At 52.1% G+C, this 16,094-nt stretch overlaps 1 protein-coding gene across 2 annotated transcripts in view; it reads left to right on the plus strand.

The window, feature by feature from the left end:
• Positions 1–6,682: 6,682 nt before the first annotated feature.
• The window catches only part of PXYLP1 (2-phosphoxylose phosphatase 1), a 92,448-nt gene continuing 83,036 nt past the window's right edge, over positions 6,683–16,094 (plus strand). Inside the window, exon 1 of one of the 2 annotated variants that reach the window (XM_077130265.1) lies at positions 6,683–6,754. The gene's annotated coding sequence lies outside the window, so the exon portion shown is untranslated. Of the gene's footprint in view, positions 6,755–7,264; positions 7,353–16,094 lie in introns of those variants that run through there. The other variant, XM_077130266.1, reaches the window with a different exon arrangement.

The raw sequence follows: 16,094 nt of genomic DNA on the forward strand, positions 1-16,094 counted from the left end.
TATGGAGCCACTGGAATTGCTGGTGAGGATGTAAAATGACGCAAGCACTCTGGAGAACAGTTCGGCAATTTAAAAAAAATATTAAACATGTACCTACCATATGACCTGACCATGCCCCTCTTAGCTAGCCAAAAGCAATGAGAGCTCACATCTACAGCAACAGTTGTCCATAAATGCAGCTTTATTTGTAATAGCCTGAACTGGAAACAGCATGATTCATCAATAGGATAACGGGTTAGCAAATTGTCGTATGTTCATGCAATAGAATAACATTCAGCAATCAAAAAGAACAAATTATCAATACATGTATGATGTGGGTGAATCTCAAAATAATTATGCTGAATGACAGAAGTCAGCAAAAAGGCATATGTACTGTATAGTTTTATTTATATAGAATGCTAGAAAATGCAAACTAATCTACAGTACCAGAAAGCAGATCAGTGGTTTGGGCTATCGTGGTGATGGTGGAGGGACAAACTGGAGGAGCAAAGTGATGGCAGGGCTTGGGAACGGAGCAGAGATGGGGGACGAGGGAGGCGTGGATGCCACGCGGGTTTCTAGCTGGTGGTAGGAAAGGTGGGGGAGGAGCTATTCTCTACGGGAGCACAGCGTCAGATTTGGGCATGCTGGAGTCTGAGATGCTCTGAGAGGTTCAGGTGGAAGCGCTGAGTAAGCCATTAGATATTCTAGTCTGTCACTATACAAGAGGCCCCAGCTAGAGACAAAGGATCTCAGAGCCCAACTCAAGTCCGCCAGTGTTCATAAATATAAGTGACCTGGAATATACTGAGAGACCAGGCGGCCCCAGGTGCACCTGGTGTGCAATTCAGAAAATATTCAAACCAAACATAAGATAAACTCTTATCTTCTTCTCTTTGGAGAACACTGAGATGTGTTTTCTTTTCATTCAGCAGTTTTTAAAAACTACATGAGGTAACGAAACACCTTAGCTGAGGGAAAAGGGCCCTGAAGTAATGTACAGGAGGCCTGGATGCTTGTCCCAGCTCTCCTACTGCTCGCTGAGGCTGATCTGGGGTAAGTCCATTACTCTTGGTCCTTGTTTTTGCTGAGCATAGAATTCTATGCAATGACTTTCTTCCAGTGCTTTAAAGCTGTTTCTAGCTTCCATCTTTTGTGTTCTGGGGTCCTCACAGGGTGTTCCCCCAAGGCCGTCCTCCCTCGTGGACCCCCATTGCACCCCAGCTTTTGCCTCCCAGGTGGACGTGAGACTGCAGACTGCGCCGTCAGGTCACACGTCCTCTGTCCCCCTTCGGATGGGCATCTTACTGCAAAATGAGAGGCACTGACTCTCAGGCCTTTGTCTAGTCATTCAACTGTTGTATAGAACCTACCACGTGCCGGGCGCTGTTTTAGGTGAAACAGCCAGCGCCCTTCCTGACTTCTTGGGATTTCTAAATGTGATTTAGGTGAGCTCATACCGTGCCTGTTTGTTTCTTTTGGTTGGGCTCAGAGTTTAAAGGACAAAATGAATACTTAGATCTATATGATTCAGCAAATGACTGCAGTTCTTTGTGATTATTGATTCAAGGTCATGTTTGGAGCCTGTCTCTTATTTTTATTTAACGTGGTTATGTTGTGTTTTGCCCTTGCAGATTTGCCTTTCTAATTAAGTTTCACCCAGATAGATGATCAAATGAGTTTGTCCTCTCTAGTTGCTCCAAGGCTAGGGAAGGGATTTGCATAATAAACCTGCTGAGGGAGGGGAGGCAGTATTGTCTCCAGAAGAAAATAAAATGAATCATGCATGTGTAAATAATGGAGAACAGACCAACCTTGAGCTGGGAGGGCTGGACTATTCTGTTCTTCTTTATTAGAGAAGTGGGTTTACAGAACAATCATGCATAAAATACAGGATTCCCATATACCACTGTGCTGGTTTGAATCTGTTATGCACCCCAGAAAAGCCATGTTCTTTTAATCCAATCTTGCTGGGCAGACCCTGTTGGGTGGTTTCCATGGAGGTATGAACCCCACATTTAAAGTGGGTCTTAATCCACGTACTGGAGTCCTTTGAGAGGGAGACATTTTAAAGAAACTAAGAAAGAAAATGCCCTGGGTGATGCTAAATTAAGAGATGGAATTCAGAATTTGCCCTGGAGAAGTTAAAAGAGGACCTATAAACGCCTAGAGAGAGAAATGCCCCAGGGAGGCCAAGGGAAGATCCACAGGACACAGAGAGGAAGCCACTGGAATCAGAAGCTCAAAGCAATGAACCAGGAGCAAGGACCAGCAGATGCCAGTCATGTGCCTTCCCTGCGGGCAGAGGCATTCCTGATGCCGGTGGCCTTTCCTCAGAGTCCAGGTATCAGCTTGGTAATGCCTTCAGTCGGACATCTTCGTGGCCTTCAACTCTACATTTGTAACCTAATAAATCTCCTTTGTAAAGTCAATCCAATTCTGGTATATTGCATTACAGCAGCTTTAACAAATCGAAACAACCCCTCTATTATTAGCACCTTGCATTGGTGTGGGACATTTGTTACAACTGATAATAACATATTTTTACAGTTGTGCTATTATCTACAGTCCCTGGTTTAGCTTAGGGTTCACCGTATAGTGTAGTTCCATGGAATTTTAAAAACATTTTTTATTCAGTTATTATATATGCAATCTAACATTTCCCCTTTTAATGACATCCGTATATATTTCAGTGCTGTTAATATGTTCCCACTGCTGTGCTACCATCACCACCCATTACCTAAACACCTCCCTCATTCCACATTGGAGCCCTGTACGTTTTAAGCCTTAATTTCCCATTCTCTGTCCCCATCCTGTCCCCTCATAACCTATACTCTAGATTCTGACTCTATGAGTTTGCTTAATTGTTTCCAATCAGTGAGATCATATGTGTCTGGCTGGTTTTACACCACCTGACATCAGTCTTCAAGGTTCTTCCACATTGTAGCACGAATCTGGATGTCATTCCTTTTTGTGGTTGAATAATACTCCATTGCATGTATAGACAGCATTTTCTTTATCCATTCATTGGGTGATGCACATGTAGGATGCTTCCATCTTTTGGCAACTGTGAATAATGCCCTAGGAACATTGGTGGGAAAATATCTGTTCGAGTCCTGCTTTCAATTCTTTGGGGTATATACCTAGCAGTGGGATTGCTGGGTCGTACGGCAGTTCTGTACTTAGCTTTCTGTGGAGCTGCCAAACTGTCTTCCCAGAAGCTGCACCATTTTTCATTCCCACCAGCAATGAATGAGTGTTCTCATTTATCTGCATCCTCTCCAACACTTATTTTCCGTTTATTTTTTTTAAACAGCTGCATTCTAATGGGTGTGCAATGGCATCTCATTGTGGGTTGGATTTGCATTTCCCTGAAGGCTAATGATGCTGAGCATCTTCTCATGTGCTCCATGGCCAGTTGGATATCTTCTTTTGAGAGACATCTATTCAAGTCTTTTGTCCATTTTTTAATTGGGTGTTTGTCTTTTTGTTACTAAGTTGAAGGATTTCCTTATATAAACCTCCATGTGTTAGGGAGAGTGCAGCATTTCTGTAAGAAGCCAAAAAATGTTCTTTAGCCTAAAGACATTTCCCATTTCCAAGGCCTGGGAGCTGCCAACAGTGGGGAAGGAAAATGGACAGAGCAATCTTCTCTCCTCATGTCTTCTCTACCAAGTTAATCAGTATAACTCTATTAGGCATGATTTTTATTTTGATCTTTATTTTTGTGTACTTCGTATTTTTCCAAGTTTCTACAATAAATAGGAACTTCTTTTGTAATCAGAGAAACAAAAGCCAAAGTAAATGGAATTAAATATATATATATACATATATTTGCAATTTGTATATCGAGGTGGGTACGGGCATAGTGTTTGCTGTGGGTGCATAATTCAGCTGCAGGGCAGGATTGCTGGCAGCACAGGCAGGTGGAACTTAGAAGCTGGTGCAAACAAACCACCCCACCCCTTCCCGAAAGGACTTTGTACTCGCACTCTCTTTCCCAGACCATCTGTCATCTGATAGTCAAGCACCTTTCAGGGTGGGCAGTAGCTCTTCTCTCTCTCTTTCTCTAAGTCTGCCGCATAGGACAAAGGAAGCTCTGCAAATATTTGCTCAATTTTTGTTCAGTGGATTGAAGCTGAATTGAAGATGGGCACCTGCTCCCCGCTGCTTGCGGTCTGGGCAGGAATTGCCCAAGTAAAACGGCAGCAAGGCTTCCTAGCAGAATATTCATGACTTGGGTGAGACAAAGGCTCAGGCTGGGGGTGAGGGGAGAGCAAGTTCCGAGCAGGGCGCTCTTTCCTTTGTTCCTACTTGTGTCCCAATCCTTGACGGGCACAGCTTGCCCTGGCGCAGGTGGATGGTGATGATTACAGTTACTCTGGTGCAGGTGCCCGTGTGCCAGGCAGTGTGTGCCTGCCTTGTACTCAGTAGGACTCTTGGTTGCAAATGACAGAAAAACCCAATCCTAAATTGCTGGAGGAAAAGTGGGGAGTATTTATTTATTGGAACTTGTATTTGAAGATCCTGTGGTGTGTGGGTTTCAGGCAGGGCAGAAAGCAGCCTCTCTGTCTCTGACTGTGCTTCCCCCTGGGTCACCTACAATCCTCTGGCCAGTACCAGGAGGTACTGGCCAGAGGCCACTGACTGCTTCAGGCCCATCTGTTACCTCCTCAGCAACCACAGAGGAAGGGGATTTAAGGGGGACAGTGGTCTTGAGATGCTTCTCCAATGTATGTTTTCCCTGTAGGACCTTTTCTGTTTTCTCTCCTTGTAGGTTCTTTCTCCTTGAAAGCTCAGCCAAGGGGGGTTATCACTCCTGAGGCGGGAAGGGTGGTGCCGCTTAGAACCCAGGGGTCCTGGGAGCCAGGAGGAGAGGCCGCTGAGATAGAGGGGACACAGGAGCCTCAGGGCATAAGGAATGGGGGGTGGAGGCCGCCGGGATAGAGGGGGACACAGAGGAAGGGACCGAAGGGATGCGTCTCGGGAGAGTATGAGGCGGGTTCAGCCGAGAGGCTGGAGAGCACCCCGTGACAAGCCTGCACCCACAGAGGGGTAGTGCCAGGCCAACAGAGGTGGAGCCGAGAGCAGGGGGCTGAGTCCCAGGTCCTCTTTGGAGCTCTGCCCCACAGCAGGCACCTGGTGCCACAGAGGAGACAGCCACACAGGCTACCATAAGTGAAAGGGTGGCGTGGCATATTGTGGTGGGGAAGTGTCTGCAGATGGTGCCCCGGGGTCACCTTTAGCTCCCCCACGACAGTGAAGGAATCCAGAGGTGCCTCACATTCCCGGCGGGGCCTGAGAGGGTAGCCAAGAAGTGGGGAGCTGACCCACGGTGGGGTGCAAAGGCTGGGACAGGTGGCCCAGTTCCACCTGCAAAGACTCAAGGCTTGTTGGAAAGTTGGCAAAAGAAGCTGTTCGGCTGTGCTGGGAACTGGGAGGCTGAGCCTGGAGCGACTGGGATTTCCCACGGGGCCCAGATTTCAGCCCACATGGAGCAGAGCAGAGAGCCGGGGAGAAACCCTGTGGAGACCCGGCCCAGCTGCGCCTGCAGCCGACACGCTCTCCACGAGCCAATGAAGTCTTCTTTTTGTTGAAGCCCCTGTGGGCTGGGTGTTCTGTCCCTTAAGACAGAGCGTGCCCTGAAACCCCAAATGGGAAGAAAACGAGCAGAGACGTTAGGTCCCGACTTAGTGAGAGGGTTATGGACTCAGAGGGAGGGAGAAAGCAGGATGGGATGGGGCGGGCCTCAGATGGACTTGATAGACAGGTGAGACTTGGGGTGACGCTGTAAGGGGCAGTGGAGAGGTGCCGTGCGGGGGCACACACAGGGCCGGGCCGGGCGAGGTTGTGCCAGGGCAGCGCGGCCGCCGCAGACGCGCAGCTTCCTGGCCGCACCTCGCGGCTTCAGGTGCAGCTGGGAGATCGGTGTGGGCACGACGGGGATGGAGCTAGGAGCTGGGAAGACGTAGAATTTGGTGCGGGAGGTACTGGAAAATTCTAAGCAGAAAACCGGGCAATGGGGGGAAATAGGGTGAAATGCCTGGACTTGGGGGAGGGGGAGGGGGACGGAAGCGCCAGGCCGCGACCTGCCCGGGGGCCTACAGGCCATCCTGGGCAGGGTGGCAGCGTTCTAGGGTTGACCCACAGGGCCGGATGTGGTCGGCGCCGGAAGCAGGGCACAGGGTAGGGTGAAAGGTGCGGGGAGGGGAGAAAATGGCGAGAACAGTGACAGTCTGGGTCCAGGCGGCGGCAGGACCCCAGGCACCCGCGGGGGTCGGGCTCGGACCAGGCGCAGCGGCCGCGGCCCCGGGAGCGGGGTGGCACCGGGCCTCGCCCATCGCCCAGAGACCCGACCGGGGCCTCGCCGGTGTGCCCGGCCCCGGCGCGAGCCCGCGCAGTCCCCGATCCCAAGTGCGGCTTTGTGGGGCGCGCAGAGGTGGTGGGCGCGGCCCTGGTGCACTCGGGGGCCGGAGACCGTGGCCTCCGTGCGCCGGGAGCTGCGCACGTTAGCCCGTGTCCAGGCGGGCCAGGGTCTGCCTCCCCGAGCCGCCTCCTGCCCGCCCCCCCTCGGCGCGGGCGGCCTCCCACCCCCGCCCCACCACCTCCGGGGCGGGGCTCCAGGGCGCCGGGCTCGGGGCGGGCCGAGCCGGGAACGCGGCGGAGCCGGCAGGGGGCGGTGCGGGACCCCGGAGCCCCGCGCGGGCCGAGGAGGCGGCAGGCGCCGAGGGGGACGCGTCGCAGCGGAGCCGGGGCCCGGCCAGGGCTGCGCGCGGTGAGTGTGGCGGGGCCGGGACCTGGGCGGTCGCCGCGGGGACTGAGCCGTGCGGAGGTCCGGGGCGAGCGGGGGCCCCGGGGTCCGGCGTTGAGAGACGCAGGGAGTTCCCCTTACGCTGCCGAAGCCGGGGCGAAGAGGCAGTGTCCCCGGTGGGAGACGGGTAGGGGGAGCCGGGCCGGGCTCTCTCGGGTCTGAACCCGCGACCGAGCTCCCTGCACCTTCCCGCGCCCTCCCCAGACCCCTGTCCTCTCCGCTCGCGCTTGCGGCCCAAGCCGCTCCCCGCAGATTTTCTGTCCCGTTCCCCACCCTCCCCCCAGGCGCCCGCTTTCCAAGCTCCGGTGCGCCCTAACCCTGCCCGCGACCCCACCTCCATCCCCCAAGCCCCCGCCCCCACCCCCAGGCGGGCGCCTGCCCCCGCCCCGCCGCCTCCAGCTTTTCCACCCCCAGCCCCTGCCCCACTCTGCCTGGCCTTGCTCCGCCCGCGTCCCGCCGACGCGCTCCCGCTCGGCCCCCGCACTCCTGTCTGCACAATCCAGCCGGAACTCGAGTCCCGAGTGTGCAGCTTCCAGGCAGCCCCCAGCCCGTGGGTCTCTAGGTAAGAAGGCGGCGGGAACTTCTCCGCGGCCTGTCTCGGGGCTGGGTGGGCTCCTCTCGGCTCTACCTGCCGCGGGGTGCCGGCTGCGGGCGCGGGGCGGCTGGGCGCGCGGGCGGTAGCGCGGATGCCCGGGGTGGGAGCGCGTGGTTTAGACCCCACGGCATGGCTTTTGCTGTGACTTGCTGTGACGCGATCGTTCAAATCAGCCGGCTTTGTCCACAAACAGTGGCTTTGCTCGGAGCAGATCCCTGTCTTCGCGGCTGGGCGTTCTCTGGAGTTGAGCCTGTGGATGGTGGAAGGACTGGCCCCGCCGGCGCGCGTGTTGTGGGTTCTCCGGCTTTGGCGCGCGGTCAGTTGCGGTGGCGAAGGGGCTCGGTGCCGGGTGAGGGTCTCATCGCCCGCGCGAGCAGCGCACGGTGTCTGGGCCCACTCTCACAGCGTGACGTGACCGTGGGCGGGTTTGGAAGCAGGTATTGCTGCCCTGTGGGCACTCTGGGAGGAGAGCGTCAAGCCCATGGGTTGAGAGGCGGAAGAGCATGGCAGGGCAGCGCAGGAGTCTTCCCAGTCCCTTTCTTTCCTTTCATTAAGACTTGCATTAAATTAATTGCCTGCTTGTCTTACAGAACGAACATGTGGGGATATTTCTATTGCAGGGATTGGCTCCTGGCCAGACCACACTCCCTGATGCCTTAGGGTGGGGTGGGGTCTGGGCACCAGGGACAGGCAGGCCTCTGGACATCTGGCCCTTGGAGCAGGACACTGAGCATTTGTGAACCTGCAGTGTCTGTAACTCTTTTCTCTGTTGACTTACTTGAGTAGTAATGAGCTCATTTTCCCTTCACCATTGAGTAGTGAAGCAATTCGCTTCACTACTTATTATTCTTGAGTAATAATAAGCAATTTGCCCAGGGTCACACCGGGGTGCACCAGGGTTCCCCTGAGCTTCGCCCTCAGCCTCATGCCAGTGCTCTGTGGGGGGCTGACCGGCTGATGCCCCATCCAGGAGCCCCGCAGGACTGGGGTGGGCATCCACCCTGGGGACCCAGCCCCGACCCTCTACATCTCAGCACTCAGTGTCTGTCCAGGAGAGAAATGAATCCAGTCCGTCTGAATTTACAGTCCAGGTTTTTGTCCATGATACTACACTGTTTTCAAACTATCCTTAAATTCAAGTAATTATACATGATCAACCTACAGGCAAACTCATTTTTGTAGAAGTGTGATTGGAGGCAGAGAGCTCAGTACGTAGGTCAGACTCAACTGCTGAGTCTATAGCCTTGGGGAGGACTCCAGAATTTCCTTGAAGGAAACAATTCTTGTCAAAAAACTGGGCTGGGGTGAGGATGGACACCTGGGGAGCTAAGGCCATCGGCTGACAGGTGAATCCATCAGCTTGACCAGTAGGTCCTGAGCTGTGGCGCAAGTCCCCTTCTGCATCCCCTGCCCCTGCCCGCTAGCCATGGAGGCTGTCAGGAAACGGGGTGCCACCAGCAGTGCCTCACACCGCCCTCACCCCAGGGGTAGCTGCTTCCCACCCCACGCCCCTTCCAGCCCCCTGCCCCTTCCCACCCCGTGCCCCTTCCCACCGCCTGCTCCAGTGCCCCGTCTGTCCTGTTTCCTGGCCGTGTGCTTTGCAGTTCTGTTGGTGGGGGGGTGGCGGGTGTTTGGGGGATGGTGTTACTGTCAGGGGTGACCGTGACCTGATTGGCCGCTGGAGCCAAGTTCAGCCCTCTTGCTTCTGTCAAGGTCAGCCCTGGGGGTGCAGCTGGCAGCTGAGAAGGTGGGAGCACCTGTACCCGCCTCCCCTTTTTTGTTGTGGTAACCCGTAATGAACACGACATTAGCCACTTTAACCATTTTTAAATGTGCGCTTCAGCCTGTGCCCCTTCTCTCAGCGCCCTGGGAAGGCCTGGGATTCCGAGCTGGGCATGGGGACCTGCCCTGCCCTGCCTGTCACCGGCTAAGCTTTCTCACCCAGACGGTCTCTTACCCAGAATTCCTGCGGCTGGTGAAATCTGTTTTCTAGAAGAGGTTTAATTAATGCCTGCAGTTTGTAAATGAAAGCGCCAGGGAGGGTGAGAGCGCGATATAGGAAGGGTGAGAGCTATATGACTCCCTGGAGAGGGGTGGCGGCAGGCGGGGGACTGTCCGCTCTTCGCCCGGATCTGCCCTGTTCTGGGTCGGTGGGTCTGGGACGTGCCCCCCCCTTCTGGTGGGGGGTCTCTGTTAGTGTCAGAGTCACTGAGTCAGGACGAATAGCCCCACAGCAATCTGAAACAAGGTTTGCTGGGCCCGCCGTTCTGGTTCCCAGAAGGCCTTAGAAGCCGGCTGAGAGCTGCACTCAGCAAGGTGGGAGAGCACTGGGCTGTTTTAAGTTTCTGAATGAGTCTTGAGCCACTTTGGAGACAGTGGCTGGAAGGAAGCTGGTCTGGGATCTGGCCTGGGGAGGGAATGCACTGAAGGTGCTGAGAGGAGAACCCAGTGGAATGTCAAAGACTGCAGCAGCTGAGAACGTTCAGGCACCTGCCTGCAGGGAGTAAAGGGGAGGGAGGCATGGCCTCCGGCCGGAGGGCAGGCCTGCGCTCAGATGCCGCCTCCCGGGCACCCTTGTTGGACCTGCTGGGCAGCCTCACGGGTGGGTTTAGGGTCTGCTGCAGCCCCTCGGCCTGCAGGCACCACGGGCAGCCGTGAGCCGGCACCTGTGAGCTGGAGTGAATTGCAGGCTCTGTGCAGAGGCCAGAGAGGGCCAGGGAGATTTACCCGAGCCACTGACCTGGCCTGTGTCCCTCCACCCTCGGAGCCTGCAGCTACCCTGAGCCCTCTGGGGCCTGGTGGGGAAGCTGCTGACATTTTTTTTTTTTTTATTTTAAAATTTTTTTAAAAATATGACCAGAAAGAAACACAAACATTTTAACGTATGATCATTCCATTCTATATATATAATCTGTAATTCACAATATCATCACATATTGTATATTCATCATCATGATCATTTCTTAAAACATTTGCATCAATTCAGAAAAAGAAATAAAACAACAGAAAAGAAATTCATACATACCATACCCCTTACCCCTCCCTTTCACTGATCACTAGCATTTCAATCTAAGTTTATTTTAACATTTGTTCCCCTTATTATTCATTTTTATTCCTATGTTTACTCAAGTCTGTTGATAAGGTAGATAAAAGGAGCATCAGAAACAAGGTTTTCACAAACACAGTCACATTGTGAAAGCTATATCATTATACAATCATCTTCAAGAAACATGGCTCCTGGAACACAGCTCTACGTTTTCAGGCAGTTCCCTCCAGCCTCTCCATTACATCTTTTTTTTTTTTTTTTTTTTTTTTTAGGGAGGAAGGGAAGGAAAGACAGAGAGAAGGAAGGAAGGATGGAAGGAAGGAAGGGAGGAAGAAAGGGAAACATCTTTAAACATTTTCTTGTTTTATTGTATTTTGTTTGTTTGTTTGTTTTTTACATGGGCTGGGGCCGGGAATCGAACCGAGGTCCTCCGGCATGGCAGGCAAGCACTTTGCCCGCTGAGCCACCGCGGCCCGCCCTCTCCATTACATCTTGACTAACAAGGTGATATCTGTTTAATATGTAAGAATAACCTCCAGGATAATCTCTCAACTCTGTTTGGAATCTCTCAGCCGTTGACACTTTATTTTGTCTCATTTCGCTCTCCCCCCTTTTGATTGAGAAGGTTTTCTCAATCCCTTGATGCTGAGTCTCAGCTCATTCTAGGATTTCTGTCCCACATTGCCAGTAAGGTCCACACCCCTGGGAGTCATGACCCATGTAGACAGGGGGAGGGTGGTGAGTTTGCTTGTTGTGTTGGCTGGAGAGAGAGGCCACATCTGAGCAACAAAAGAGGCTCTCTTGGGGGTGACTCTTAGGCCTAATTTTAAGTAGGCTTGACCTATCCTTTGTGGGGTTAAGTTTCATATGAACAAACCCCAAGACTGGGGGCTCAGCCTATAGCTTTGGTTGTCCACACTGCTTGTGAGAATATCAAGAATTCAACTTGGGGAAGTTGAATTTTCCCCCTTTCTCACCATTCCCCAAAGGGGACTTTGCACATACTTTTTTATTCACTGTTCAAATCACTGTCGGATTTATCGGAGCATCACTCTGGACAAACCAACAAAATCTCCTGCCCTACCCAAGGTTCCATGTACTTGTGGTGTTCAATTAAGCTGTCCACATAAGTTATATTAGGAAATGAAGCTGCTGACTTTTGAAGAGGAAAGAAGCAGTCCGTAATGAAAGGAGGAAGACTCCCTGGAGCACAGAGGAAGTTAATGATTAAAAGGCATCAATAAAAGGACCTGGAGGAGCACAGTGGAGTGGGTCCTGCAGCCAGCAAGCAGCCTTCCCACGACCTCTCGACTGGGTCACCCATCCTTCCATCCGTCCCTCCATCCGTCCTGTCATATCGCTGTACACATGGGGAGTCACCCCTCTGCCAGGTGCTCTGGGGTGAGGAGAGTTCAGGGACTTCACACAGCTAGCAGTAGCAAGCAGAGGCTCTTGAAAATTCTGTTTACATTTGCAAAGCCGCTTTTCCAGCTTACACATTCGTGTTTCTGTACTCCGAGGCATCCATCTGGCATTGGTTTGCTGCCCTTTGTGCCTCTGTGTGTGACCCACTTCCTTACGGAGAGCTGAAATCAATAGCGTAGAAACCAGAGCTCCAGAAAACACACTAAGATGAAAATCTCTGCACTGGTTTGACTCCCCCACTGCTTCCCCTCTTCGCCACCCCTGTTTGAAGTTGGAGTCATCATTTACACCACATTTACAAATAGTTTGTATACTGTTTGTCCTACCCTTTGATTTTATGGAGTCGTGTGTCTTTCCAGCCGAGGAGACCACAGCTGGCTACATTCTTGCACCCAGCAGCAACTTTCAAGCCTTCAGAGACAAAGCAATATCATTTTGAATTTTTTAATTATGAAATAAAATGAAACTCTTGCTTGTTAATTTTGTTATCTGTTAATATAGGAGATTCTGAAATTAGGACAAACCTTTTACTTACTGGCTCATAAACGCTCCATGCTTCTAAAATGAAAGAGCCGGTTGCATTGGACACTCAAGAATAAAGGGGTTGGGACAGTCCTATAGAAATAAACTATTAAGCTTTGACTTGGTTACTAAAATGTGGGGAGATATAAATATGGACTTCCATAGACATAAACAAGTATAGAAATTTTGATAAGTCTAGATTAAGTATGAAAATTTTTATCCATCACTTTATTCAAATATATGAATTATTATGATCCAATTACATTTATACAAGTACTTTCCCATTTAAGTGGATGACCCCAATCACCTTTGGTCGCCCAGCAGTTCTGGGGTCCACTTAGAGATGGGGCAGCGATCCGCATGGCCACTGAGAAAGCCGAGAGCTCAAATCTCTGGGCAGAGAAATACTATTTAAACAGTTGCTTGATAATCAAATGTAGTTATGTAGTTATGTGAGAATTGCAGGTAGTTTCCTACTTGGGGGTAGAAATAGGTATTGCTTTTCTTTAAACTGTTCTGAAAGTCAAACAAAGAAAACTAATGTATGTTGAGTACCATCAGGAACCTCCTGGGAGAATTTCTCAGGGTCTGTGGACCTCTGGGGTCTCTGCTGACGCCTTTCAGATGTCATGTACCCGAGTCCAGGTGTGCCAGCACAGTGCCAGAGTGTGGACCCGGAGCCAGGCTGGCTGTGAATCTCCCACCACCCTCTTGTGCCTTGGGCAAGTTACTTAACCCTCTGTGTCTCAGTTTCCTCATTTGTAAATAGATGACGATAATAATGCTTACGTCGTGGACTTGTTGTGAGGCTGAAGAGAGAGAATACATGACAGGAGCTTAGAACAGTGCCTCCTAGCACATGCTTTTATTAATAATCACTAGCCATTACTATTATTCATTCGTGCTTTAAAAATGCATTTTAGGTGCCAGTGGACTGTCCGGAGCTGCTGGGGATAGGACAATGGATAAAGCATGTGTGTTCTCTGTCTTCAGGGACATGAGTGTCAGTGTGGACCCATCTCCCGGGCGCTCCCATGGCTCCCGGCCACCTCTTATGCTCCAGAGAGGCGGGGGCAGGGGGTGCCTGGAAGGGGTGGCCCTTGAGGGAGGGGGCATGACGATGTGTAGACACTCTATGGCATGGCTTTCCGGCTGCTTAATGCAGGCAGGCATTTGGACTGGCCAGTGTCTGACACAAGCAGGCTGTAATGTTTTAACTACCACCCTGGAGCACAGATTATTAGAGGGAAGTGCGAGCAGAGACCGAAGCCTCAATATTTACTCACCTGGTTGGCAGCAGAATTCGTGGTCCCGGCTGACAGAAAGCTGCCCCTGGCCACATTGTCCCACTGACCCTTCCGCAGCCACAGGAGCTCTCAGCTGCATCAGAGACCCAGTTCTCTGGGCAGAAGCGGCACAGCAACTCTGAGGCACAGGAAGGACTAGCCAAAGGCAGGGAGCCAGGTTGCCTGAGTTACCTGCGGCCGCAATAGCCAGAGCCTTCTTGAGCTGGAGACCTTGGGGAAACCGAGGACAGGCCTGGGAAAGGCGGGCCTTTGTGCTCACTCCCTGCCCCGCCTGTGTGTCCTACAGAGAGGCTGCAGCCTGGCCAGCACCTGCCATCTGGGAGCCAGCATGGACCCCCCCCCCAACCCTGGGCTGGGAACAAGGGAAACCCCGAATTGCCGCCTCCGGAACTCGAGCTGGTATCTGCCCGGTGTGAGCAGCTCTGCACCGGGATACTTCACACCAGCACACCAGGAATCACACTGGAAAACAGACGATTGCGTCTCCTAATGGGGAGTCTGCTTGTTTTAATTCACTTTGAAACTACTGGGATTTGAAGTGAATGAAGTTTTTTCTGCTTTTGCTTCATACTTGCCCATATTTGGAAAATAAAGAAATGCTGAACTATGCCTTTCCTTTTTAAAAACCGTTTGTTTATATGTGGGGGAAAATAGTCCTAAAAGAGGAAAGACCTTTTCTCCATTCTGCAAATCGCTCCCCCTGAGGTTTTGCTCCTCTGGTCTTGGCTGTCCCTTGATCTCCCAGCCCAGGTTCTCTCTCGTTGCTGTGTGTCTGTCTCTCTCCATCACAGCTCCTAATGGAAATGCAGACCCAAAAATCAAAGCTTGGACATTTATGGTTGAAGGTCACGGCATGGATGGTTGAGGTTTTGGCTCTGTCTTCAAGGTGAAAAATTACTGCATGTTCTTTGAGAAAGAGTATATTTCAGGAACGGCTAACATCAGATGGCAGGAAGATCTAAGCATGTCTTTTCATCCTTGGTGCTCATAATTTCCAGCATTTCTAAGCTAGTAACATATGATTTTTCATTTTCTCCACTTGTGCATCTTGCTTTAGTGACTGCTGATTATCTTGAAGCAGCTGCATCAATTGATGGTGTTTAGCAGCTCTACTTACAGTAAGTAATTGCACTCGGCTTGGCTGACAATAACGTGTGCTTTTTATTTGCTTTTTTTCACAAAGCGTTGAATTTATGTGCCGAAATGCCAGAAAGAGAACTGGGAAATCTTTGCCTCAGCCCCCACCCATCTCACAATGCCTATGCTCCCCTGGGACATTGTACGGCGTCATGGCACCCCTCCCACTTCATTCTGCTTGTCAGTTCTTGGGCCTGTCTCCCCAGCTTAATGGGAAGCCCCTGGAAGGCAGGAGCCATGCACGGTTCTGGGTCTTCAGTGCTTAACCCCAGCTGTGCTGGCCTGAGATGGCCTCAGTAAGGGTTGGGTGGAGGGATGTGGGAGTGATTGCCACGCTTCTCAGTTCCGATTGTCTTTCCTGCAGGTAACAGAAAGCCCCACCCCAGTGGTTTACGCCAATAGGGGGCTATTTCTCTTAACGGTGTGTCTGGTTGCCGCTGGCCCTGGACTCGGTCTTGGCTGACAGCTTTATTGTCCTCTTGGCCTCTCCTGCATGACTGCACAGTGGCTGCTGTGGGAAGGAAGAGACACCAGCCACATCGGTGCCTTTTCTCAGGACAGCAGACATGTACCCCTAAAACACCCAGGACTGCGTCACCTGGTCACCCCCAGTTGAAAGGGGCTGTGTGAGCAGTTAGCTCCCGTCATAGGAGAGGAGTGGGCTGAAACAAGCAAAGTCAGTCTGTTTAATGGCTCATCTATGACAAACATTTCATTTTTACTCACCCAGAGTCCAAAGTGGCTGTTCCTGATGGGGTGGGGTGCTCGCCCCCCAAAGCTGCTTCCGGCACCCCGCTCTCTGGGTTGCCATGCCCACTCCGCTCACACCAAGCACTGAAAGGGGAGGGAGCCCCCAGGGGGTGCCGTGGGATTTCATGGCCCAGTCTTGGAGGCGAAGAATCACTTCTTCTGGCCTTCCCTTGGCTAGAGCTCGGCCACCTGGCCACATTTCCCTCACGGGAGGCTGGGACGTGTGGCCCAGTGCGTGCCGAGGAGGACGAGGAGACTGGCTTCACGGCTGGCCAGCGGTCCCTTCCACACCGCTCCCTCCCAGTCAGGGTTCTCTGCGCAGGGAAGAAGGAATGGGTGTTCAGGGGCAACTGGGGATGTCTGCCTTAGAAGGAAACGCAAGGCTTAGGGCTCCAGCCCAAGAAGTCTTCATTCCCAGGGAATCCTCTGTCCTCAACCCCTCCCTCCTTTCCCACCTTTTGGAATGGGGTCCCATAACTTAGCAGGACAGTGGAGGATCCCCATTTTTCTTGACCTAGAGCT

Source organism: Tamandua tetradactyla, chromosome 15 (genome assembly GCF_023851605.1).
Source record: "Tamandua tetradactyla isolate mTamTet1 chromosome 15, mTamTet1.pri, whole genome shotgun sequence".
NCBI classification, from domain to species: domain Eukaryota; kingdom Metazoa; phylum Chordata; class Mammalia; order Pilosa; family Myrmecophagidae; genus Tamandua; species Tamandua tetradactyla.